Here is a 25,196-nt window from a genome sequence, read left to right on the forward strand (position 1 = left end):
TGAAGTGTAAAGCTGGTGGGAGAGAAGTGGGTTGCAAATGTCTGTTGAGCGGAGGGCAACATTGTCTGCTACGTCCCCAACCAAAGCTTTGTCCCTCTAACACACCAATTCCATGAATGTTCCTCCCCCAAAGTATATACTTTCCACTGCTATGTGAGTGCATATGCTGGCTCCCTCTGCCTGGAATGCCCTTCCTTCCCTCCTCTGGCTGGTAAACCCCTACTTATATACCAAGGTTCAGCTCTGTGACGCCTTCCTTTAACATCACTTCCACTGTAAAGTCTGGGTTAGGTGGACCTCCCCTATTCGAACCAAAAGTGTCTCTGAGTTACTTCTGTATCCTAGAGTCTACCATATTACCCAGCAGAAAACAGGTCCCCATTGAATGCTTATAAATACGTAAATGAAGATACTAGTCACCACCTCATAGTCATTGTGAAGTTGAAAATGAGGTGTTATGAAAAATAGTGTGCATTTTTATTAATAATAATTGACACAATAATATTAGTAATCTCAGTTAGCATTTATTACTATATGGCCCCCACCATTCCAAAGATCTTACACGTGTAACTCATCTAATCCTAACAAAAACCCTCCAAAGTTGGTCAGTTAGTTAGCATAAGCCAGGTTTGGCTGAAGTAACAAACACTGCTCAAATCTCAGTGGCTTACACACCAAAGATTTATTTCTCACTCATGCTAGATGTCTTTGTGAGTCGATGGGATCTCTCTTCATTTTAATCATTCGGGAACCCAGCTGACCATCTTGTAGTTGCAGTGTTCAGGGCATGTGGCCTGCCTGGTGAGTGTGGCAGAGAAGGAGAGCATGGAAAACCCATACCAGCTCTATGTGCTTCTGTCTAGAAGTCATGCACATCACTTCCGCTCACATTTTATTGCTCAAGGCAAGTCATGCCTAAGTTCAAGGGAGTGGAGCAACTACCACCTAGATGCTATTATCACCTTTAACTAACAGGTGAGGAAACTGAAGCAGAGAATGGAGGTGAAAGAATTTGGCCAAGATCACACAGCTGGTAAGCAGTTGATCCAGGACCGTAACTTGGCCTTTGTGAGTTAGAGCCGAGGTCAGCTAACTTTTCCTGTCAAGGGTCAGATAGTGAATATTTCAGGCCTTGCAGGCCATCAGGTCTTTGTGAAACTACTCAACTCATCTGCTGTAGCGCAAAAGAGGCCGTGGACAATGCGTAAATGAATGGGCATAGAGGTACGCCAATGACATTTTATTTGAAAAAATATGGGGTGGACCAGATTTGGCCAGGAGGCCGTGGTTTGTCCTTGCTCACGACTTCAAGGTTACCCTATGCTCGGAAGATTGTGAAATGATGAACAAATGTGAGTTATTATAACAATTTTCTACCAAGCATCTGCTACGACGTTGCCTCCCTCGGCAGCCACGGTCAGATGACTTCCCAGACTTTAATGGGTCACTGAGCTTTCATCCAGCCAAGGTTAAGGGTAACCAGCTTCTCTTTGGGGCCTGGCTAATTATTGCCATACAAGTTTAAAGGGAATGACAGACAGGTAATTTTCTTACTAAAAATGAGAATAGGAACCATACCAAGGGCCAAGCAAGCCAGTATTAAACCCCCATTAGCTGTGTGGGGTCATTTCTAATGGCACATTCACCGATGGGACAATTGTTCTGCTGGCCTGTGCTAACCAGCAATTGAAATCAATGGGAGGCTCTGGGCACCAAAGCAGGGTTTTTTCTGGGCCACCTAACCCAGACCTTGTTTTTCCAGCTGACACTCTGCCTGTGTCAGCTAATTCCTGCTTTGGAAAATGCATTCCAGGGCTAATAAAGACTTTGAAGTCACACTATTTTCTCACCATGTTATTAAAACCCAAATGGCTTTGTTTATTCCTAATGTGACCAAGAGATTTCCTGGCTAGCTTAGAAATGGCCCGAATGTCACAGGATCTGGGTTTCCAATTGGGAAGACGAGGCCCGAGGTTTATTTGTGGATTAATTGCTTCTAAATGATTCGAGTGCTGCGACGGCAAGGCAGCGAGTGAGGTGAAATGAAAGAAGAACACGGAGACCACAGTTCCGCTCGAGTGCCCGTGTGTTGGAAAATCTGTAAGGCAATGTTCATCTTCACCACTCGCCTCCTGCCTCTGGAACCCTGGGCAAGTCGCTTCTCCTCACTGAGCCCAGTTTCCACGTCTATAAAATGGCGACAATGAGACCAGTTTCCCAGTGTTGTCGTGAGGGTGGCAACGTGGTACAAGTGCCTAGAAGGTGGGCCCCGAATGGCCACTAGCGTGGATGCAGGAAGGCCCTGGCTCTGGCCGAGCCAGAAATAGCTGAGAACTGGCTCCAGAAAACCTGCAGAATCAAACCCAAGCTGGGCTCCCCCGTGCTAACTGGAAGTTAATCAGGAGAAACAATAACCAGCCAGAGCAATTAGGAGAAGGAGCTAACGGAACCAGCCCACCCCAGCTCTGTGCGTCCTGGGATGGCAACCAGTCCTCCCCCAGGCCTGTCCCAGCTGCCTCGAGGGAGGAAGGCTGCGTGGGGGCAGAGGGAGAGGTGCCTCGTGTCAGCATGTCTATCTTTATCTCCACCATCGGTTCTCACGAACACTCTGCTTAGCTCACCAGAGAGGGCAGCCGGGGCCATCCGTCAGAGGCCTGGGGAGACTTGCAGATGTCCCCAGCAGGACGGGGCACCTGAGGTGCAGGGAAGGGCTGGACATTGCCCCAGGCCCCAGCTCTTCCCTGGTGGAGCTGCAAGCAGGGGTCAGACTAGAAGTTTTAGAAGCATGGCTGGGCTCTCAGAGCTCATCTAGAGCTACGCACCCCTTTTATGGATGAGAAAACTGAGGGCCAGAGAGAGTTAGTGGGTTGCCTAAGGTCAGGCAGCGGGGTTGTGGCTAGGCTAGGAACTGGACTCAGATTTCTTCCTGCCGACCTGCCCGCCTTGAAATCCCTTTGGCAATGGGCACACAGCATGGTCGAGTTGGGGAGGCTGGGGCTGTGTTTTGAGCAAAGGGGGACAGAGGCTCAAGAGAGCAGATTTCTAAAATTCTGAGCTAGGTAAAAGGAAAAATCTTTCCCCATCGAGTTGCTACCCGCATCGGGACACAGGGCCCTCCTTCTCGCTCCCCCCTAGGTTGTATTCAAGTCAAGTGTCCCCACCCGGAGCGAAGGGTTAGCTGCAGGTCCGGAAGACTGAGCACAAACACTGTTTTTGGCTGATTTGCTTTGTGGAAATTTTCAAATCCTGGCCCTGCCCTTTCCTGGCTGTGTGTCCTGGGCAAGTCACTTCCCCTCTCTGAGCTCCAATTTCCCCACCTGCAAAACTGGAGTGGCGTTAGAATTGAGAATCTTTTGTAAGCTGCAGAATATTAGACAAATGTAAGGCTTTGATTTCTTTGTAAAGCAAATTGAGGCAGAGACCTCCCAGCTGGTAGCAGGTGTCCCCATTCCTTAAAAAAACAGGTAGAGAAAGATGCCAGGCACCCAGCCTGTAGAGCCTAGAACCCCTTCCTGTTTTAACAACCTCCCTGCCAACTGTCCAGGGGTGACAAACTCTCCTCCACTGACATTTGCAGTAAATCGCATTCCAGGCCGACTCACCAATCATTAGCCACGCGATCTTGTTTATTCTGCCCCAGCCTGGAATTTGGGCTCTTACAAAACCCCAGCTACAAAAGGAGAACAGGTTGGACCAAGACTGCTTGGTGCATGAAGGAAGGCTTCCGGGAGGCTGGGGGATGTTCATTAAATGACACCGGGCCAGGGCCTACACAGGAGGTCTCAGCCCCAAAGTCCCAGCTGACCTTTCTGTTGACACTGATTTGAGAGTTTGAGGTGTGATCTGACCCCCAGAGGGGATAATCGTCTAGCCCCGGGTCTTTCCTGCGGACGAGGGCAGCATTGCCTTCAGGGGTTTGCCCTGTGGAGGGACGGACATTTGCTGGTCACCTTCTGTGGGGCAGGGGTGCTGCAGTCCTCACAATTTCTCCAGGAAGCTTTTACACAAGTGGAAGTTGGGCTTCTGATCCATGGAGCCACTTGCCCAAGGTCACAGAGCCAGGAGGGTGGAGCTGCTGTTCGCGTCTGCTGGCACACTTCTTGCCTCTGGCCTTTCTTGGGGTAACAAACCCAGCGGCCTGTCCATCTGGGGAGCACGAGACCCAGGCTAACTGAATCAGAAGACCACATCCTCCTGACAAAATCAGAGAGGAGCACGTGAGCGAGCAGGACCCTCACACACTGTGGTAAGTACTTGGCATCTAGGAACGCATTCGTGCCTCACAACAACCCAATGATATAGTTAGAAATGATGTAGATCTCCATTTTACCGATGAACAAACTGAGGCACAGCAAAGTTAAGTAACTCATTCAGGGTCACACAGGCAGTTAGTGGGAGGGCTAGGATTCAAAGTGAGTAGTCTGGGTCCAAAGGCCATACTCTAACCACTAGGCTAGCCTGGGCCTGACTACCTCTGCCTGTGAACTCAGGCTGTGGGACCGTCAACGGGTTCCTTCTCTTTCAACTCCCCTGCACTGCTGCTCAGGGCTTCGTTTTTCATGAGACTCCCGGTTCCTCGTCCCTTCTGCTCTGGTGTCACTCTAAACATTCTAGTGGGGTCAACCTGCCTCTCAAAGCTTCTGAATCACTCTCTGTCTCCTATAAGATCAAGTTCAGGGCCTTGGCCTACCACTGCATCTGCTGTGCCTGCCCTCAATGGCTCAACTACGTGCACACACACATACACACACACACACACACACACGACACAGACACAGATACACACAGACACTTACAGACAGAAACACACAGACACACACATAGACACTCACACACACCACCCTTGCAGACCAGACCAAACCACCCTTGGTTCTGCAAAATAGTAGCTTTCTTTCTGGGGCAGCACTGTGCATATATATAATGAGAGCCGCATACATAATTTTGGTTTTTGGTGGCCACATTAAAAAAGTAAAAAGAAACTAGGGAAAATAATTTTAGTATCATATTTAATATATTCAAAATATTAAAATTTCAGCATGTACTCAATATAAAATAAATCATTAACAAATTTCTTGTTTTTGTTCTAAGTTTTTGCAGTCTGGGATGTATTTTGCGCTTACAGCACGCCTCAGTTTGTACTAACTGCTGGTTTCTGGTGGCCACCAAATTGGACAGCAGCTCTAGAGCGCTTCCAAACGTTGTCAAGTCACATTGCACGTCGGAAATGCTCATGCTTGTATGGCATCCTGGGACAGACAGTTGAGCCTGCCAAGGGTGCTGTGGCCACCTATCGCTGAAATTCGTGGTCCAGCCTTTTGCCTCTGGTTCTGAAGTCCACTCATACTAGCCCTTCTCGGGGTCTCAGCGTCCCTTGCTGTGGGCCCTGGGAACTCGCAGAAACCTTGCAAACCCGGTGCTGCCTCATTTATCCGGCTGCTCGCTTCTGCGTAGGCTGCCCTGTTAGCCCTCACAGCTGGACCTGGCCTTGCTTGGGTTCCCCTTTCAGCTATGCACCTGCTCACCACACCCAGGGAAGCAAGCCACAAGCTTCCCTCCTCACCAGCCCCATCCCGTGTTCTCAGGGTCCTCCACGCCACCTGGATGTTTCCCCCATGCCCTCCTTTGGGGATCTTCTCTGATCTGGGGAACCATATACACATCCATCTGTCCTCTTCATCCCTCCACCACCGTCTTCTCCGCGGAACAATCTCAGGGAGCAGAAGGAACACCTCCTTCAGCTCTGGACTTCGTAGAAGTCTAATCGTCTCCTCCCTCCTGGGGTGGGCTTCACCCTGCCCTTCCCTGAGGCCACAATAGACAGGCAACAGACAGGCAGACAACAACAAACCTGACAACTTGCAATCAATAATGGAAGGTCCACAAATATCATCCTGGTTTCAATCGCTTTACCAAACCTCTCGACAGAAAGGTGCTCAGCAGAACAAAGGATCCTTATTTAAGAGTCAGCATCCTCCTGAAAAGGCAGTCAGGGTTAGACATGACAATTTCTTCCCCTGTTACAGACATTCAGTGGTGGTTATTAGGATGTTAATTATTCATTTAGTCAGCCATGGAAGAGAGGCGAAATACAAGCAATGCAATTAAGAAAAACGATTCGTGTCAGCGTGGGAGCCTCCCCCACTCCCGACCTTGCTGAGGCGTGGCGGAAGTCCGCCTCCCAGACCTGGACCTGCCGTCACAATTTCCTGCCCTCTCCTTCCCTTATTTCCATCCTAGACACTCCTTTCGATTCAACTTCCTCCACCAAACAACACATCAGACAAATGGAAATGAAAACAGCACTGAAGCCCCAATTTTACCTATTCCGACAAAACAGAGGAAGTTGTGACAAGATCCAGTGTATGAACCACTTGACAGCAACTTGGCAGTGAGTTGCAAGAGCTGTTAAAAAATGTTCATACCCCTTGACCTAGAATTTATCCTACAGAAATAATTCCTGAAAGGAAAAACTGTCACATGCATGTTCGTTGTGGTGATATTTCGAAGAGCTCCAAATTGGTAACCTCAAAACCAAATGACAGGGGAAAGGGGAAGGAAAATGCAGCACCTCGAAGCAGTGTAATGTTATGCAGTCATTAAAAATGATGGGAAGATTATGTAGCAACATCAAAATGCTAGTAATTTGATGTTCAGTAGAAAAAGGCAGAACACCAAATTGTCTCTCTGCAAGTTGTCCCAGACCCCCCAAAGCCTGTGTCACCCGAATCCTGACCGGTTGGCCTTTCCTCCCCGTCTTCCCAGTGCAGCCCAGTTCAGGCCTCTTCATTGTCAGCACACAGGCGATGGAAGGTCTTAGCACACAGACACTCCTTGTCTGTCTGCATGTCCGCCTCTAGCCCTACATAGTGCATTCTGGGAGGACAGGCTCTCTGTTTCCTTTCTCCCTGCTGCCTGGCACTTAATAAATGCTTGATAAATGTTTATTGAATTAAAGAGTCAATGACAATAATTTTGGCTGCTGTTTATTGAGCACCTACCATGTGGCAGATGTGGTGACTGACACTTCCCATATATTATGTGGGGGACTGGAATTGGCCACCACAAGATATGTCTCTTTGGCATGAGGATTATTTTGGGCTGGTAACTTTTAAAAACTGCAGACAGGAAAGCAACTCTGAAAAGTAGAATTTACTCACCCTTTGTTAAGAGGCATTTACATTTTAAAGGAAATCTCCATCTTTAAAGGTGTCTCCCTCTCTGTACCAGGAAGAAGGAGGGATGACCTTATCTCTAGAAACTCTTAATCTATGCCAAAGGCATGGGCTTAAATCTGAATCTTGTTTACTGTACTTGTCTGGTAACCTCCCGTAACTGACTCCCCCCACACCCAACATCCTCCTTTGTCTTGAGCTGAGGATGATTTTTAAGATGGTGGCTTCAGCCATTTTGGCGAGTTACTCAGCTTGCCTGAGCCTCTCCCACGTATACACATTATGAAGCTTTGTTTAATTTTCTCCTGTTATTCTGTCTCATGTGAATTTAATTTGCTCTCCGGCCAGAAGAACCCACAGCATGTAGAGGAAATGTCTTCCTCCCCTAAAATTATTTCACATGATTTTATTCTGAAATAACCCTATAATGTTAATACTATTATTATCCTCTTTGTACAGGTGAGAAACTAGAGCTCAGAGAAGTGGTCACATACCCAAGACAGTGCATTTGGTGAAGAAGGGAGACAAGATTTCAATCCAGCTCTGATGGCCAAGCCAGGGTTGTGTTTATTTCAAGAGACACGAGTGTGGTGTGTGTGTCCACCTATGATGATACAGACAGACAAGAAGGAAATGTGGAAAAGTAAATGTGGAGGATTGACCTGGCTGGTGAGGAGTGTGATAGTGGGTGATATTTTCCTGCTTTGTATACGATTTCTCTAAGTGTTAGGGTGGGCTGAAGAGAGGACTCCAACTAGGATCCGAGCCCTTCTGGGGTTGAGTCCAGGGACCCTGAATATCTTAAATGGAGGCAAACCATGTCGGTCAGTTAACTCCTTTTCTGTTTACCTTTCAGGGCTCAGGGGACATTCGGCTCCACAGAGACGATCATGTGCAAGACCTGGGCCTGTGATTAGCACCAGGAGTGAGGAGTCTCTGCTGTGGTGCAGTGCAATGCTGCCCATGCCAGCCCAGCTGGCCCACGGGGCAGGGGCGAGTATGGGGCACGTGTTTGCCTACCACTCCCGCCACTTTGCCCTCACTGCTTTTGCTGGGACTGCCGTTCCAGGGAGCATCTCATCACAGCTGGGTGTTCTGGACGGAAGCGGGAGCGCATGGAGGATGGAAGCAGATGCCATGACCACCATACCCACAGAAATCCTAGGCTTTAGAAGCCTGAGGTTATCTCCAGCTGTGTTGCGATAGAAGCCAAAGCTGATATTCACCACACTGACTTAAGCTTGTGTCTCATTACTGGACAACTCTGCCTGTGTTATGAATTAATATTTTTAATGAATCCTGTAATTATCTTGTGAATAGCATAATTATATCGCTCTGTAATTTTTTTGGAGTTGAAAGCATAAATTTGTTAAATGCGAATGTTTAAAATGTATCTTAATTTTCCTAAATTCTGTTTCAGTGTGTCTTCATTTTTAAAAAATATCCTCAGAAATATGAAAAAAGTTGAAGTGGCTCAGGCCCCTTTTATTCCCTGAGAAATTCAGGATCTGGTGTCTGAGTTCATTTGGGGCAGAGACAATCCCATAGCTCTTAATGCATTTTGGAGTATTCAATGTGCTTGCAAATGGACCTTATTCTTCATATTGAAAATAAAATAACATAGACAGGGAAAAGCAGAAAATAAGATGAAAAGAAGCAAAATCTAGCTTTTTAAAAGGGTAGTGGGGAACTTCCATTTTAAAATGGAGATCAAATCAATTCATTTATATCTCCTTCCTCAAACACCACTAAAATGACAAAGGAATATGAAAGCTATAAGTTTACAAAAACAAAAAGAATAGGAATTTAGATATGAATTAATTTTATGAAAAAGGAAAGCAAATGGGTGAATAGTAACCAGCTTTGCCAACTAGAGAAAGCTTTAACTTAAGCCTATAAGAGAGAAGCCAGAGGACCACAGAACATTTCAGGAATTGGAGACACCAGGAAGCTCAGAGACAGCATGAGGAGTAGAGCTGAAAATAATAGGACCGGTTGAAAGAGCAGGAGGCAGCAAGTACCAGCGCCATCACCACCACCATCACTGCCACCGCAATCATCACCATCACCACGTCACCACCAGCACCATCACCACCACCATCACTGCCGCCGCAATCATCACCACCACCACGTCACCACCAGCACCATCACTGCCAGCACCTCCATCACCATTATCACCAGGACCATCACCACCACTCCCTCCCTTAAAGAGTATATCCAGACAGCTGTCCCTTCTTTATCACAACAAAAGCCTGGATGATTTTCTTTGGGGGAAGATAAACAGGAGAGACACTACCAGGATGGGGCAAAAACTTTATTTCATTAAAATAGGGATATTAAATGAAAATCTCCATATTAAATACAGAGCTCTGTACTGGGTACCAGGTAATAGTCCCCAGGTGGAGGTTGAAGGACTCCTTTCTAGGGAAGCTGATGAGCCTAAGAGCAAAACCAATTCACCACTTTTTTACGCATGAGTGAAGCTCACCCGTCAGCAAGTCTCACCGATGAGTTTCCACAGAGCTTTTCAGCCCTTAATGAACACCAGCCAAAGCCACTAGACAACCAAACAAAGCCTCTGGAACAAGCCAAACAGAAAAGAGAGACTCTAAAGGTCTTTGCCCTCCCAGAATCTAGGGAGGGTGACATATCAGAAAAGTAAGCAGCAAGCTTCAGGGATCAGGGCACCTTATTCCTGTCGCTCTGTGGCAAAGATAACATTTGAGAACCAGCGGACTTGACTACCAGCTTAGGTCCTGGTATTTGTTGTTCACTTAATCTCCACAACAATCCTGCTAAGTATGAGTTATTATCCTCATTTTATACATAGAATCTCAAAAAGACATGGTATTATCCAGGCCGGCCCAGAGGCACAGCAGTTAAATTCACACATTCTGCTTTGGCAGCCTGGGGTTGGCTGGTTCAGATCCCAGGTGTGGACGTGGCAAGCCATGCTGTGGCAGGTGTCCCACATATAAAATAGAGGAAAATGGGCACAGATGTTAGCTCAGGGCCAGTCTTCCTTAGCAAAAAGAAGAGGATTGGCAGCAGATGTTAACTCAGGGCTAATCTTCCTCAAAAATGAAAAAGAAAAAGGTATGGTATTAGGTCAAAACATGAAATAGTTTTGTAAGTCATTGCAGTTTCCATGGTTCAATCTAATATATGACCTAAGGCCACATGGCAACTTTTTTTGGCCAAAGATATAAAATGTTAAAAGACAGGACGTCATCATCTGGGGTCTCAAATGTGCTATTTTTTCCCATGTTATCCTTCAATCTGAAAGGAAAAAGATGATGTATTTTTGCAGTGGTTGCTGAAGCCCTCTTTCCTGGGTCAGCTGTGGTCCATTTGCAGCCAAACCATGGTGTGAATGGTGAGTGAGTCTGTGTGTGTGTGTGTGTGGTTTAGGTGAAGAAATCAAATTATTGTGTCACCCAAAGTCACAGAGAGACAGAGCACGCGTGTTGGTGGGAGTGTGGGTTGGAAACAGTAAGGCTCATGGCCGGGTCTGCTCATCAGGCTGACTGCCCGTAGGTGTGGCCTTTGGTAGAAAAGCACCCTCACTAGTTAGGTTCCAGACACCGGCCAAGGAGCTTTGTTTTTCCCTCGGACTGCCCTTGCAAACCACTAGCTTGATGCCTTTCTCCCTGCCGCCTTGGATGAACCCTTCAAGGGGTGGAAACTCAGTCATCATTTCTTTGGTCACTCATCTTACATAACAACAAATCCTCTCCAGACACTTAGAGCACCAAGAATAGTCTCATTTCCATAATTAAAATTTCCACTCTGGGTAATTGAAGAAACTCCAAATTTTATCTAATGTGAAGGCAGGTCTCCTCCCCCAAGTTGGGGCCTGCTAGGGCCGGGGAGGCCACTGCCTAGGCCTCTTGTGGCTCCTCCAGGTGAAATGGAGGCGGGAGCTGGAGCAGACCCATCTCCCTGGCACCCATGGTCCCTGGCTTTGGTTTCCTCTGTCTCTGGCAGAGGTTTAAGCCTGACTCTTTCTCTCCCGGGTACTTTGTGTGTTCTCGATAAGAACCTCCCATCACTGGGGATCTCCCAGCTGCACTTCCTGTAAGGCGGGGATTGTCCCTGCTGGCTGGCCATGTACCAGCCCCTTCACTCCTTGTAGACTGATCATTGAGGTCCCTGCACCTGGGTGGCCTTTTTTGGGTAAAGTCTCCATCCAGCTCTATTATGCAAGGTCTACCCATCCGTGGGAAATGCTTATGCATTCTCCACCCCAGCAAATGCTGGGTGCTGTCCATTCCAAGTTCAGCAGCCCTCTGCCCCTCTCCTCTCTCCTCAGCCCAGCCTCTTCTTGCCTGTAGACCTCCTAGATGTGGGGCCTGCCCCATGTGTTCCCCTAACTCAAGGGACACAAGCCAAGCTCTCCGAGCTGTCCTCTGAAGGTCACCAGCCACAGGCTTAAGCTGAGAAGGAAGTACTCCCATCACCTGCCTTGGGGGGGGGGGCCATGAGAAGATGCCACAGCATTCCAACGACTTTGCCCAAGAATATCTTCCCTTTCAACCTCTTCAACCTTGACAGTTTTATGCCCCAAACTGGGTATTGGACCCAGGATTGAAAATCTTGGCTTTGTCCCCCACCTCTGCAAGTCCTGCATATGTGCGGTAGCTCCTCATTTTGCAATGGGTGGAGAATGTGCCACTTATTGTTTATTTTCAGCTTCTTGGGATCTTTGTAAAATTATCACGGAATGGTCCCATTTTGGTATATTGTTACACAAATGTGCTACATGTGCAAATATGTGCTTGATCGGTGTGGTATAGTGGAAGAAGTTCCTTGTATATGGGTCTGTTTGTGCCTGTGGAGAGCATGTGGGGCTGGGTATGTGCATATAGATATACAACTGTGTGTGCAGAAATGATGTCTGTGGGTGTACATATGCTGTGTGCATGCATGTGTGCGTGTATGCGAGGCACGTCCTTGTGCTGTTCGTGCATGTACAGATCTCATCTGTGAACACCAAACCATCACTTTTCCTCATGGTTCCACTTGCTCCAGTGCATATGGCTCCCTCCACAACCTCACAGGCCTCTCCAGTAAGTCGTGGAAGCAGAAGGCGCTGAGAGCAGAGCGTGGGCCCTCACCAGCCTGGTAGTGTGACATCCCCTTCTTACAGCTATGTGATGAAGTAGCTGGCATGCTGCAAGGCACGCTGTGATCACGGCTACCCTTAAATAGAGCAAGGTATTGGTCTTCCTCTCCCTATTGGGCAGACCTAGAACAATGATTTGCTTTGCCTCAAAGCAAAAAGCCCTTCCTCTCCTGGTTTTGCCTCTTAGCAGAATCCAACGGGGAGAGAGGGAGAGATTCCTGCAAAGATTATCGCATTTGTTAATCAAGCTTATTTCCCCCTGATCTTTGCACATGAACCACATGAGCAGCCCATGTGAGTCTTAAGTACCTGCCATGTGACTCACTCATTCTCATGCCTGTGGTGTCACGGGGCAGTTAGAGTGAGTGCACCAAGGTTGCTGTGTGTGTGTGCACATGTGTGTGTATGTTCAGGCCCTTGAAATCGGATGTGCAAATGACTGTTGCTGGAATATATCTCTCTGGAGTGCCAGGGGTGCACAGAGAGAGCCGGGGAGTTAGGGAAAGGTTGCCAGAGGCCATGGCCAGGGCAGGCTTGCCAGAGCGTACAGGAAGGAAAAATCCCGGCTCGGGTCGGGAGAGGAGGGGAGGTATGTGCTCTGCTTGTAAAGAACTTGCTATTCATTCTGCCGCATGTGACCAGCAAACCCAACCTCCCGGGGATGCATTTCTACTGCCCCTTTCCCAGAGGACCCAGGAGTCCATCCTGGTACCCTGGGCAAATAGCAGCCCTGTTAGTAAAGGCACCAACTGGAAGGGCTGGCTGTTGGATGGAGACTTGGGTTGGTCATTGCAGAAATGGGGAAAAGACCCAGTAAGCCTCATCCTCCAGTTTGCACTGGGGCTGTGGGATTACCTAGTAAACTTACCCAGAGCAGTTGCTTTTAGGGTGATTAAGACTGTGATGCTCTTTCGTCCAGGAAAGACAGCGCAGTGGACCTAAACCATTCACAGATCTTACAGCTTGAGAACTCCTGCGGGTCATCACCTCCTTACACGTGGACACAGAGCCCATTCATTCAGTCACTCGGCACACGTCTACCATGGACCCACCACCGTGAGCTTGAGACGGGCTCTGGGAAGACAGCAGTGCGAGTCAGGCGGGATCCCTGCCCCACAGAGCTGACATTTCCAGGCGGGTATCAACAATGAACAAGATTAGTAAGTGAGATAGACAGCATGTCAGATGGCAATAGATGCTATGGAGAAAAAGACAGCAAGATCAAGTGCACAGAGTTGCGGGGAGGGGATTGGCGGAGGGCTGTCATCCTTATAGAGGAGGCGGAGGGGCCTCACTGATAAGAAGACCCATGAGTCGAGAGCTGATAAAATGGAGGGAGTACACCATAGAGATACCAGCAGAAGAGGGCTCTGGGCAGAGGGGCTGCAAGCACTAAGGCCCTGGGGCAGGCGCCTACTGACCACCGTCCAAGAGCTGCAGGAAGGCCAGAGAGGCTGGAGCGGAGCGGGCCAGTGGAGGGGAGCAGGAGTTAGGGTCACGGAGGTCACAGTGCCAACTTATGTGTGCCCTGAAGGCCTCTCTAAGGTCTTCACTTTTACCCCAAGTAAAAGGAGAGGTTATTGAGGGTTTTGATGACAGAAGACATGATCTTACTTATATATCGTTTTGTAAAATTTTTTCATTGTGGTAAAATACACGTAACATAACATATGCCGTCTTAACCATTTTTAAGTATAGAGTTCAGTTGTATCGAAGACATTCATAATGTTGGGCAACCATCACCACCATCCATCTCCATAATTCTTTCATTTTTTTAAAACAGAAACTCTATACACAGTCAACAACTCCCTATTCTCCCCACTTACCAGCCCCTGGCCACCACCGTTCTACTCTCTGTGTCTAGGATTTTGACTACTAAGTACCTTATAGAAGTGGAATCATACCATATTTGTCTTTCTGGGATGGGCTTATTTCGGTCAGCGCAATGTCCTCCAGCTTCATCCGTGTTGTAGCATACTGCAGAGGCTCCTTCGTCTTTAAGGTTGAATCATATTCTGTTGCATGTATGCACCACATTTTGCTTATGCCTTCATCCGTTGATGGATACTTGGGTCACTCCCACTTTGTAGCTGCCGTAAAAAATGCTGCTATGAACATGAGGTGTACAAATATCTCTTTGAGACCGCGCTTTCAATTCTGTTGCGTGTATACCCAGAAATGGAATTGCTGGATCATATGGGAATTCCGTTTTTAATTTTTTGAGGAACTACAATATTGTTTTCCACAATGACTGTCCCATTTTACGTTCCCGCTAACAGTGTACAAATGTTATGATTTCTCTAGTCCTTGTCAACGTTTGTCCTTTTCTGGTTTGTTTTTGATTGTAGCCATCCTGATGAATGTGAGGTGCTATCCAATTGTATTTTTGATTTGCATTTCGCTAACGAGTAGTGGCTTAGTCTATTCAGGCTGCTGTAACAAAATACCACAGACTAGGTGGTTTATAAACAACAGAAATGTATTTCTCACAGCTCTGGAGGCTGGAAGTCTGAGATCAAGGCATCAGCAAGGTGGGGTGAGGGCCCTCTTCCAGGCTGCAGTGCGCTTGCCGTGTCCTCACATGCTGGAAGGAGCTCGGGCTCTCTCTGGAGCCCCTTTCACAGGCACTAATCTCATTCACTAGGGCTCCATGCTCATGACTGAAGCACCTCCTGAACACCCCACCTTCTAATACCATCACCTGTGGGGCTTAGGATTTTGGTGTATGAACTTTGCGGGGCACAAATATTCAGGCCATGGCGTTAGCAAAAGTTAAGCGTCTTTTCACATGCTCATTGGCTGTTTGTAGATCTTCTTTGGAGAAATGTCTGTTTAAGATATTTGCTCATTTTTAAATTGGGCTGTTTGCCTTTCTATTGTTGAATTTTAGGAATTCTCTCTATATTCTGGATAAAATCCCTTATCAGATATCTGATTTGCAAATAAGTCCTCCTATTCTGTGGGTTGCCTTTTTTCTCTGTTAATAGTGGCTTTTGATGCACAAATTTTTTAAATTTTCTTGAAATCCAGTTTGTCATTTTTTTTCTTTCATTACTTGTGTTTTTGGTGTCATATCTAAGAAATCATTATCAAATTCAATGTTGGGAAGATTTTGTCCTATGTTTTCTTCTAAGAGTTTTATTGTTTTTGGTCTTACATTTAGGCCTTTGATCCATTTTGAGTTAATTTTTATATGTACTGTAAGGTAAGGGTCCAATTCCGTTCTTTTGCATGTGGATATCCAGTTTTCCCAGGACCATTTGCTGCAAACACTGTCCTTTCTCCCCTTGAATAGTCTTGGCACCCTTGTCAAAAATCATTTGATTATATATGTGAGAGCTTATTTCTAGGGTCTCTATTCTATTTCATTGGTACATTTGTCTGTCTTTGTGTCAATAGCACACTGTTTTGATTACTGTAGCTTTGTAGTTAGTTTTGAAATCAGTGTGAGTCCTCCAGCTTTCTTCTTCTGTTTCAAGATTGTTTTGGCTATTCAGGGTCCCTGGGGATTCCAGATGAATTTTGGGATGGATTTTTCTATTTCTGTAAAAAAGATCACTGAGATTTTGATAGAGAATGCATTGAATCTATAGATCATTTTTGGTAGTATCGACATTTTAACAATATTAAGGTTTCCAATCCATGAACATCAGCTGTATCTCCATTTATTTACGTCTTTAATTTCTTTCAGCCATATTTTATAGTTTTCATTGTATAAGTCTTTCACCTCTTTGGTTAAATCAATATTTTGTTCTTTTTGGTGCTATTGTAAGTGGAGTTTTTTTTGTAGTTTTCTTTTCAGATTGTTCATTGTTAGTGTACAGAAATACAACTGATTTTTGTGTGTTTACTTTGTACCCTGTTACTTTGCTGAATTCGTTTATTAATCTAACTTTTTTTTATGGAATCTTCATGGTTTTCTGTATGTAAGATCATATCATCTGCAAAAAGGTAATTTTACTTCTTCCTTTCCAGTTTGGATGTCTTTTATATTTTTTTCTTGCTTAATTGCTTTGGCTAGAAATTCCAGTATTGTGTTGAATAGAAATGGCAAAGCAGGCTTCCTTGCCCTGTTCCTAATCTTAAAGGAAAAGCTTTCAGTCTTTCACCATTAAGTATGACATTCACTGTTGGTTTTTCATATATTCTTGCTTACACTTATAAAGGATCACTCTGGTTGCTGTTTTGGAAATAAGTTATTGAGAGGAAAGTGTTCAAGACAGAATCAGGGAGCACACTCTCAGGCAACAGCAATAATCCAGGCAAGGAGTGTTGGAGCTTGAAGCAAGACAGTAGCAGTGAAAGGAAGTGGGTAGATTTCAGGTATATTTTGAAGCCTGTAAAGATGGGATTTACTGATTCATTGAATGTGGAATATGAGAGAGAGTAAAAGAGAAATTAAGAATGACTCCAAGGTTTTTGACCTGAACAATTGGAAGTGGACCTGTCATTTACTGAGATGGGAAGTTTATTTTGGACATATTAAATTAGATCCCTTCCATTTGTTTATCAAAATGTGGAGTTAGACATCTACATGGAGGCGTCACGTAGGGAGAGGATATAGGAATCTGGATTTCAGGGAAGAGGTCCAGGATGGAGACATTGACTTAGGTGTCATCAAGAAGAGACGAGAAGAGAGGAGAGGAGAGGAGAGAAGGGGAGGAGAGAGGAGAGGGGAGCAGAAGAGAAGAGAAGAGAAGAGAAAAGTAATCACTGGCTTCTGGGTACATTAGCTTCGAGAGCTCACAAAGATGAGGGGAAACCAGCAAAGGAGACTAGACGTTAAGTGATGTCCCTGAAGCCAGGTGAAGAAAGGGTTTCAGGAAGGAAAGAATAATCAACTGTGACAAATGCCACTGACAGTCAAACTGGGCCCATTGCATTTAGCAATGGAGAGGCCGTCCCAGGTTGAGGAGGGGACTTCATTGTGAACAGGGAAGACCAACAACAGCTCCGGATGCACAGTCTCCTTGCGAGGAGGTTAAGACTTGCTTCCTCTTCAAAAGTTTCCAACAAATTCATTCCAACAGATGTTTATTGGGCACCTATGATAATAAAAACAAAGATAACATTTAAATACGTACTTAAACGTGCCAGGCACTGAATTTTATGTGAATATCTCATGCGATACTCACTTCCACCCTAAGAGATCAGTACAATTGTTATTTCCACTTATGCTGGAGTCCAGGTGGTAACCTAGGCCTCTCTTCTCAGAAGCCTGGAGTTTGTTTCGTTGTAATTTTGATGAAAAGCACGTAACATAAAATTTACCAATGTAACCATTTCTGAGTATACAGTTCAGCACTAAGTATATTCATACTGTTGTGCAACCATCTCCAGAACTTTTTTATCTCGCAAAACTGAAACTCTGTACCCATTAAACAACTCTCCATTTCCCCCTCCCCTCAGCCTGTGGCAACCACCATTCTACTTTCTGTTTCTGTGACTCTGACTACTTTACATACCGCATGGAAGTCGAGTCATACAGCATTTGCCTTTTTGTGACTGGCTTATTTCACTTAACATGACATCCTCAAGGTTCACCCGTGTTGTAGCATGTGTCAGAATTTCCTCCCTTTCTAGGCAGAATAACACTCCATTGTGTGCCTAGACCGCACTTTTCTTATCTGGCCACCTGTCCATGGACACTAGAGTTGCTTCCACTTCTTGGCTGCTGTGAATAATGCTGCTATGAACGTGAGCGTGTGAACATTTCTTCAAGATCCTGCTTTCAATGATTTTGGATGTGTAAGTGAAGTCTGGATTCTTGACCAGCCCCCTATGAACACAGAGATGTCTCGGGGAGAGTGGGCCTGCCTTGATGGAGCACGTCCAGTAGGGAACAAGACTGAATGTGTAACTCCAGGTGTTCTGAGCACTGTGCATAAAGGCCAGGGTGTTAAAGGACACAGAGGGGAGAAGCCTACCCTGTGACCTGAAGGAGGAAAAAAAGATGAAGATATCCAGATCCTGCCCCTGAGATGCTCACAGAGCACAAAAAAACATCAACCTTATTAGTCAAAGGGACTTAAACTCAATTTATAACCTTCAAATGGGGAAGTTTCATGGTCTTAATGTACCCAGAGCAGATTGAATAAATGGTTTAGATTTACAATAGCAAAATAATGATGATGGTGACGACACTAACTATCCTTTACTGAGTGTTTACCCTGTGCTGGACCCTGCTAAGAGCGTGACACACGGTATCTTATTGAATCCTTGCAACAACCTTGCAGTGTAAGGACTGTTACTATCCTGATGTTACAGAGGAGGAAACTGAGGCTGAGGGAGGTAAGCTCGTTTGCCGGACCTTCAGGCCCGTGCTCTTTCAAGCCACTACCCGCCTGCCCTGGGCCCCTGCCCTCAGGTTGCCATGCCTTTGCCTCCGCTGCCAAGCTGGGTGAATCAGGCTTTGGAGGGGCTGCGTGGCCACGCCCCATCCCCAGCAGTGCAGAGCCTCCGCCACTGACACAGACGCCAACGGATTTCAACACTCTAATTTCCTCATCTTCCTTTCCCAATGTGTGACCCACTGGCCTCATGATGTGGCCACAGTCGGGGACAGGGGCTCAGAGAATGAGATGTGTGAGTGGACAGACCTCACGTCTTGCCCGCACTACCTCATCGCCTCCCTACTGATCCCTTGGTATCCCCCCAGCAGTCTGTGTGCCACACGGCAGCCTGACTGGTCTTTTAAAAGTGTAACTTTGATTATGTCACTCCCACACCCACAGTCTTTCTGTAGTTTTCCACTGCTCTTAGAATAAAAGCTGCACTCCCTGCCCTCGCTGATGGGGTCCCGAGTGCTGCTGGCCGTCCCCACCTGTCCCGTGATCTCAGTCCCCTCGCTCACCATGGTTGGGCCAAGCCAGCTGGATCCTGCTCTCTCATCCACTATCTGATCAAAGGTGCCTATTCTAGGGACCTCACATAAGTGGAATCATACTGTATTTGTCCTTTTGTGTCTGGCTTATTTCATTTAGACTAATGTCCTCAAGATTCCTCCATGTTGTAGATGTGTCAGAATTTTCTTGTCTTTCAGGATGAAATAATATTCTGTTGTATGTATGTGACATACGTTGCTTATTCATTCGTCTGTTGATGGACAATTGGACTGTTTCCACCTTTTGGCTCTTGTGAATAGTTCTGCTATGCACACTGACATACAAGCATCTGTTTGAGTCCCTCCTGTCAGTTCTTCGGGGTATCACACGACCTTCTGAACCGTCTCTACAACATGCCACCACTGAAATTACTCTGCTTGTTCCTCTGGTCGCTAACTCGCTTTCCATCTCCCCCTGTAGCCTCCTTGGATGCAGGAACCTTGCCTGTTTGGTTCATGGTTGTGATCAGAGTGAATGTAAGAGTGTCCAGCTCATGGCAGGTGCCCGATATACAGTTTTAAACTGGAAGAATGAATGAGTACCACCACAGAGGGGCCAGCCAGTTGGGCACAAGATCAGTCACTTCTAAAATGAGGACATGTCCGAAAAAGTAAAATGCTGACAGGCATTCACAGGCATTATTTTAAATTCCCTTTGTTTAAATCAGATTCAACACAAAATTTATGAAAGCAACACGTGCAGCACAGTCCATGGACATGAAAGCCGCCTCTGCAATCAACCAAGCACGGGGAGCTCGGAGAAAGAGGCTGAACAAAGGAGAAATCAGAGAAGTCTTCCACTGATCGGTCAGCATGTCTGCGCTGCTGAGGCGGGAGGGGAAGGTTTGGGGTGTCCTGGGACAGGGCCCTGTCTCCCCTCCCCCAGGGAGCACCAACTACCCAACTCCGCGGTTGGAGGCTGTGCTCTTTGAGGCTCTGAGCGGCTGGACTGTTGTGAGGAGGGACAGTGTTTTAGGAGAAAAAGTGGTCCCTTAAGCCCCCGTGACAACAGCATCAGAGTCCATGCAGCAAGGTTGGGGAGAGGCCAGGACTCCTAAATTCAGCCTGCTGTCGCCTCCTTGGTCGTGCCTGCGTGGTGTCACTTGTTCCCTTCCCCGTTTATGTCTTCTCTCTCTTTCCAAGCCAGCCATAGGTCCAATCTCCTGTGTATCCTGTCCCTGTGCTCACTCCTTGCATGTACGTGTGTGTGTGTGTGCGAGAGAGAGAGTGTGTGTGATATTATAATTTATAATAAGAAATATATGTTTGGTCTTCATCCCCATTTCTGGCTCTTAAAACACTTGGAATTTCCCAAGTGAACAGAGTGATAATGGCATCTTTTGTTGTTCATAACAGGCCCCTTTCCACCACACCTGAGTTTGTTAGTGAGGGGACTTTTGGAAGCCTCTAGGGGCTGGTTGCCAAGGGAACCCACCAGGAATATAGGTTGGAACTTTCAGTCCCATCTCCTTGACCTCCAAGAGCAGGGAGGGACTAGAGATTGAGATGAGTCACCAATGGCCAATGGCTTAATCAGCTGTGCTTATGTAGTGAAGGCTCCACAAAATCCCAAAGGACGGGGTTCCTTCTGGGTTGGTGAACACGTGGGAAGACTGGCTGCTCGAAAAGGGCATGGAAGCTCCGTGCCCCTTCCCCACACCTTGCCCTCTGCGTCTCTTCCATCTGGCTGTTTCTGAGTTATATCCTTTTATAATAAACTGATGATCTAGTAAGTAGACTGTTTCCCTGGGTTCTGTGAGCTGCTCTAGAAAATTAATCAAACCCAAGGAGAGGATTGTGGGAACCTCTCATCTATAGCCAGTCAGCCAGAAGCACATGTGACAGCGAGGACTTGCAAATGACATCTCAAGTGGGGGCCGTCCTGTGGCCCTGAGCTTTTAACCTGTGGGATGTGATGCTATCCCCAGGTAGACAGTGTCAGAACTGAGTTAAATTATAGGACACCCAGTCATTGTCCACTGACAGTTGAGTTAATTGCCTGGTGGTGCTGGAAAAGGCACAACAAAATGGGGTATGTGTGTGTGTTGGTGTGTGTGTGTGTTGGTGTGTGCGTGTGTGTGTGAGACAGACAGTGCATGTGCAGATGTGGGTGTGAAGCATGTGTATGCGTGTATCCACGAGTGGGCGTGTTTAACTGCATGATCTTTGGTCTCAGATCTGGATTGAAGTCCGGTTGGACTGTGCCACTTAGAAGCTGTGGGACGTAGGATAAGGCACAAACTCTGAGCCTCTGTTTTGCTGTCCATAAACACGGATAAATAAAGAGAAACTACCCCCTCCTGGGGGATTTGTGAATTAAATGAGCTAACGCCGGCCAGCCCCCGCATGGTGCCTAGCTCCCAGTAATTGCTAATAAATGAGGGTTGTCACTTTCATTCTTTTTGTTTTATTACTCAAGCTCCTGACCAAGAATCTCGCTGTCAGTCACCTCTTAAGCTCAATAAACTATACTCTGCTTTATTCAGCTAGGGGTAGAGTGCAAGGAGGGGACATTAGTCAAAGGAATAAGAAAAGCTTTATTTACTGAGCGCACAGCAAAGTGGCACATTTTTTAGGCATCCTTTGTGTTTGATATCCATTTCCTCGCTGAATCCTTGCCTCGACCCGTGAAGTTGGTTCCAACTCACAGATGAGACACTTGAAGCTCTGAGAATAAGAGGTCACCCATCCAGCAAGTAGCAGAGCCAGCATCCAAATTCAGGCCTAGGCACTTGAGGGCCATTGTTCCCTGTGCTCCGCGACACTGAAGGACAGCCCTAGGGTCAGCCCATGAGGCCACTGAGGAGACCGTCCCAGACGGAGGACACAGTACAACCCAAGGCCCTGGGGAAGAGAGGAAGAGTGTGTGTGAGATTCCGGAGCACAGAGGAGGGTGAAGAGGACGAGGGTGAGGACTGAGGCTGGGGAAGGTGCGAGAGGACCAGGTCACACAGGCCTGAAAGCCACATTGAGGAGCTGGGGGTTTATCCCAAGGCTGAGGGTTTTCAACAAGGAAGTGAAAAGGTCAGATTCGAGCTTAAGCAAAGTCGTTTTTGCACATCCAATAAAAATAAACCCAGAGCTACTCCAAGGAAGAATCCAGGTGAAATGGCAGTGGCCTGGCTGGGAAGGGTGTCTCTGGGAAGTGTATCTGAGGAAGCAACAACCCACTGGGATCCTGCTGGGTCTTCATGCTGGCCGCATTTGCCAAAGCCCCTGGTCTCTAAGAGGTGGGGTTGGGGGGACCCAGTGGCTGCCCCTCCCTCTCTCACTGTTCAGAGCCAGTGGGTCTTGCACTACAGGAAGGCGTTCCAGGAACCCGCACAGCTGTCAGTGGAGGGTCCAAGTGCGGTGCCCACAGGGCTCTCCTGGAGAAGGGAAGTCACTGGAAGAAGTGGGTGCCCCAGCCATTAAGAACATACACCAGCCGAGTGTTCGGATTACTCACTGGCATGTTATTTTGTGTTTTGTGCTCCTATACTCACTCTTCCTCCAATGCAAACAGGAAGCCCCGTGCTATAGATATGGGATGCTCAATGACAGGCTGCCTCTCTGGCTTTTGTATTTGAAAAGACCTCGTTTGAGAGTATTAACCTGCAGGGAAGCAAGAGAGCCAAGTGCTTGTGAGCGCAATGAGACGGGAGATTCCCCGAGACCGGGAAGGCAGTGGTGGCTGGCAGTGTCGGTGAGGTGGCTGGGTGGCACCTTTAACTTAGGGAAGCCAGACCCTGGCATGCGGTAGGAGGGCTGACTTCGTTCAGGGGACTCTGCAGGAAGGACAAGGAGGAGATCAACAGTAGCTATGGCTGGAAGTTTGGACTGAAGACCCAGATTGTGGGCTGCTCTAGAAAACAGGGGTCCTCTCACCTCGGCAACAACTGAGGTCGAATTTCCAGCCCCTTCAGCAAGAATGTGGACTCAGGGTCAGATGCAATTAGACTTCAAGGAAATAAAATGATGTAATATTTGTTGCACAGCCAACCTTACAGAGTGGGATTCATACCCCTTGATGTTCATTGGTAGGACTTAACAAGAATACTGAGGTCTTCATCAGGAATTGTCTGGTTGCTAGGAGCAGACTTTCACGTGGAAAAGTCCACAGGAAAGTGAGCTGGACATGGAGCTATAGAGCAGTCTTACCGACTGGGGCTGTAAGGGGCCCGGGCTGCAGGGGAGCCAGGGCCATCTTACCAGGTCTCCCTGCTGCTCCATGCTCTGTGCTCAGCCCTGTTTCTCTCTGATCACACGCTCCGCTCTCCCTCTGCAGAACTGCATTGTCTGCAGGTTTTCCCTTCCTGCTTCAAGCTCTGATCCAGCCCTCTACCACCTCCTAGGGAGGTGGGAGCATAACATGCTAAAGACCCAGGTCACATCCTATTTATGGAACTTTGTTACTCCATTTGCCGGTGGAGTAACATTATACACAAATTGCAGCAATGTAGACACATTCGACATCCACACCCCTCCCTCCATCCTTCTCCCCAAAATATATGCAATGTGTCCATATGACTCAGGAGAGGTCCGTGATGAAGACTTACAGTAACAGATGGACCCAATGGCAGATACATGCTCATATGATCTCAGGGGAGGTCCTTGCACTACACAAAACCCATGTTAGATTCATTTCTTAAATTCTTTATCTTTTGTGCTAGTTCCAAGAAACTCTTTGTTTCAGGATTAGCAGAATTTAGTTGGAATTTCCCACTGGAATTTCAATATACACTGTATTATATTTACACGAACAAAATAATATGGTTTCTTCTACAAATATCCTACAATTATTCTCAATATATGTAGGCTGAAAAATATTTTATTTTTTTCTAAATCTTTTCCTCGGAAAATTGAGATGTAACTCAACCAGCTGCATGCCATAGCGTGACAAATATGGTACTTCGCTGAAAGTCAGTTTCACCACCTGTAAAATGGGGGTGCTAACAGAGCCTACTTTGCAGGGTGACCTGAGAATGAATTAAAGTGCACAATGTCCAACAAATATTAGTTCTCCTTCTTATAACATTGCACCCCGGGGCTGACACTATCTAACTGATCCTGGGACTGGATATCTTGGTTTAAATTCTCCAAAGGATTGATCTGATTGCTATCGGGTATGTCCCTCCAGGGTCGAGAATCTTCTGGAATCTGGTCCAATTAGCTTGGCCAGAGGAGAGGATTCATGTGGTGCAAACATGGCCGCCAAGTCCAATCACATGGCTGGCTAGTGGGGAGGATGATTGCCAAGATATTGGAAGGGCAGGTTCACAAGGACACACGTGTCTGGAATCAACAGTAAGAGGAGCTGGAGCACAGCGCTGGAGAAACCATTCAGCTGATCCGGCCCAGTTGCTCCAATTTCACGTGTTTGGAAACCGAGGCTCTAAGAGACACAGTGAGCTACTTGAGGTCACACAGTGAATTAGAGTCAGAGCCGCTCCAGAATGCAGCTCTCTTCCCACCCCACATTCCGTCCAATGGGTCGGGAGGCCTGGCCGGCGTGGAGGTGAGCCACAGCTGACCCTCCCACCACACCCTCTTCCAGGATCTTCCTCAGAGCCTGTGAGTTCAAAGGTGCCACATTCTCCTCCGGTCAACAGCCTGGAATCCCAGGCAGCAGGAAGTGCTCTGTCTCCTGGCCCTCTGCCACTTATCCCTGGGCACCTGCACAGCCAGATTCCACCCACTGCCTCCAGCCAAGCAAGTCTGACTGCCACAGGTATCCCTCCCCCAACACCTTTGCTCAGAGAGCAGTCCCTTACCTGCAACGCCCGCCCTCCCTCTCCTCCCCTGTCTGAGTTCCACACACCCTGCTGCCTGCCTCTGGGAGGGCTTCCCTGCTGCTCACCCAATCAGACCCTGCCTCCCAATTTCTGTGTCTTTTCCTCTCTCTGCGCTCAATGGACCACTGCCTGCCCGACCCGTGGGGCATATAATCATGTACTGCCTGCTAATTTTAATTCTCTTATGTGTTCTCTCTTGAGCTTAGAAACCTTGTCTTAAACATTTTGCATCAACAAAGCAC

Source organism: Equus przewalskii, chromosome 13, assembly GCF_037783145.1.
Source record: "Equus przewalskii isolate Varuska chromosome 13, EquPr2, whole genome shotgun sequence".
Classification (NCBI taxonomy): domain Eukaryota; kingdom Metazoa; phylum Chordata; class Mammalia; order Perissodactyla; family Equidae; genus Equus; species Equus przewalskii.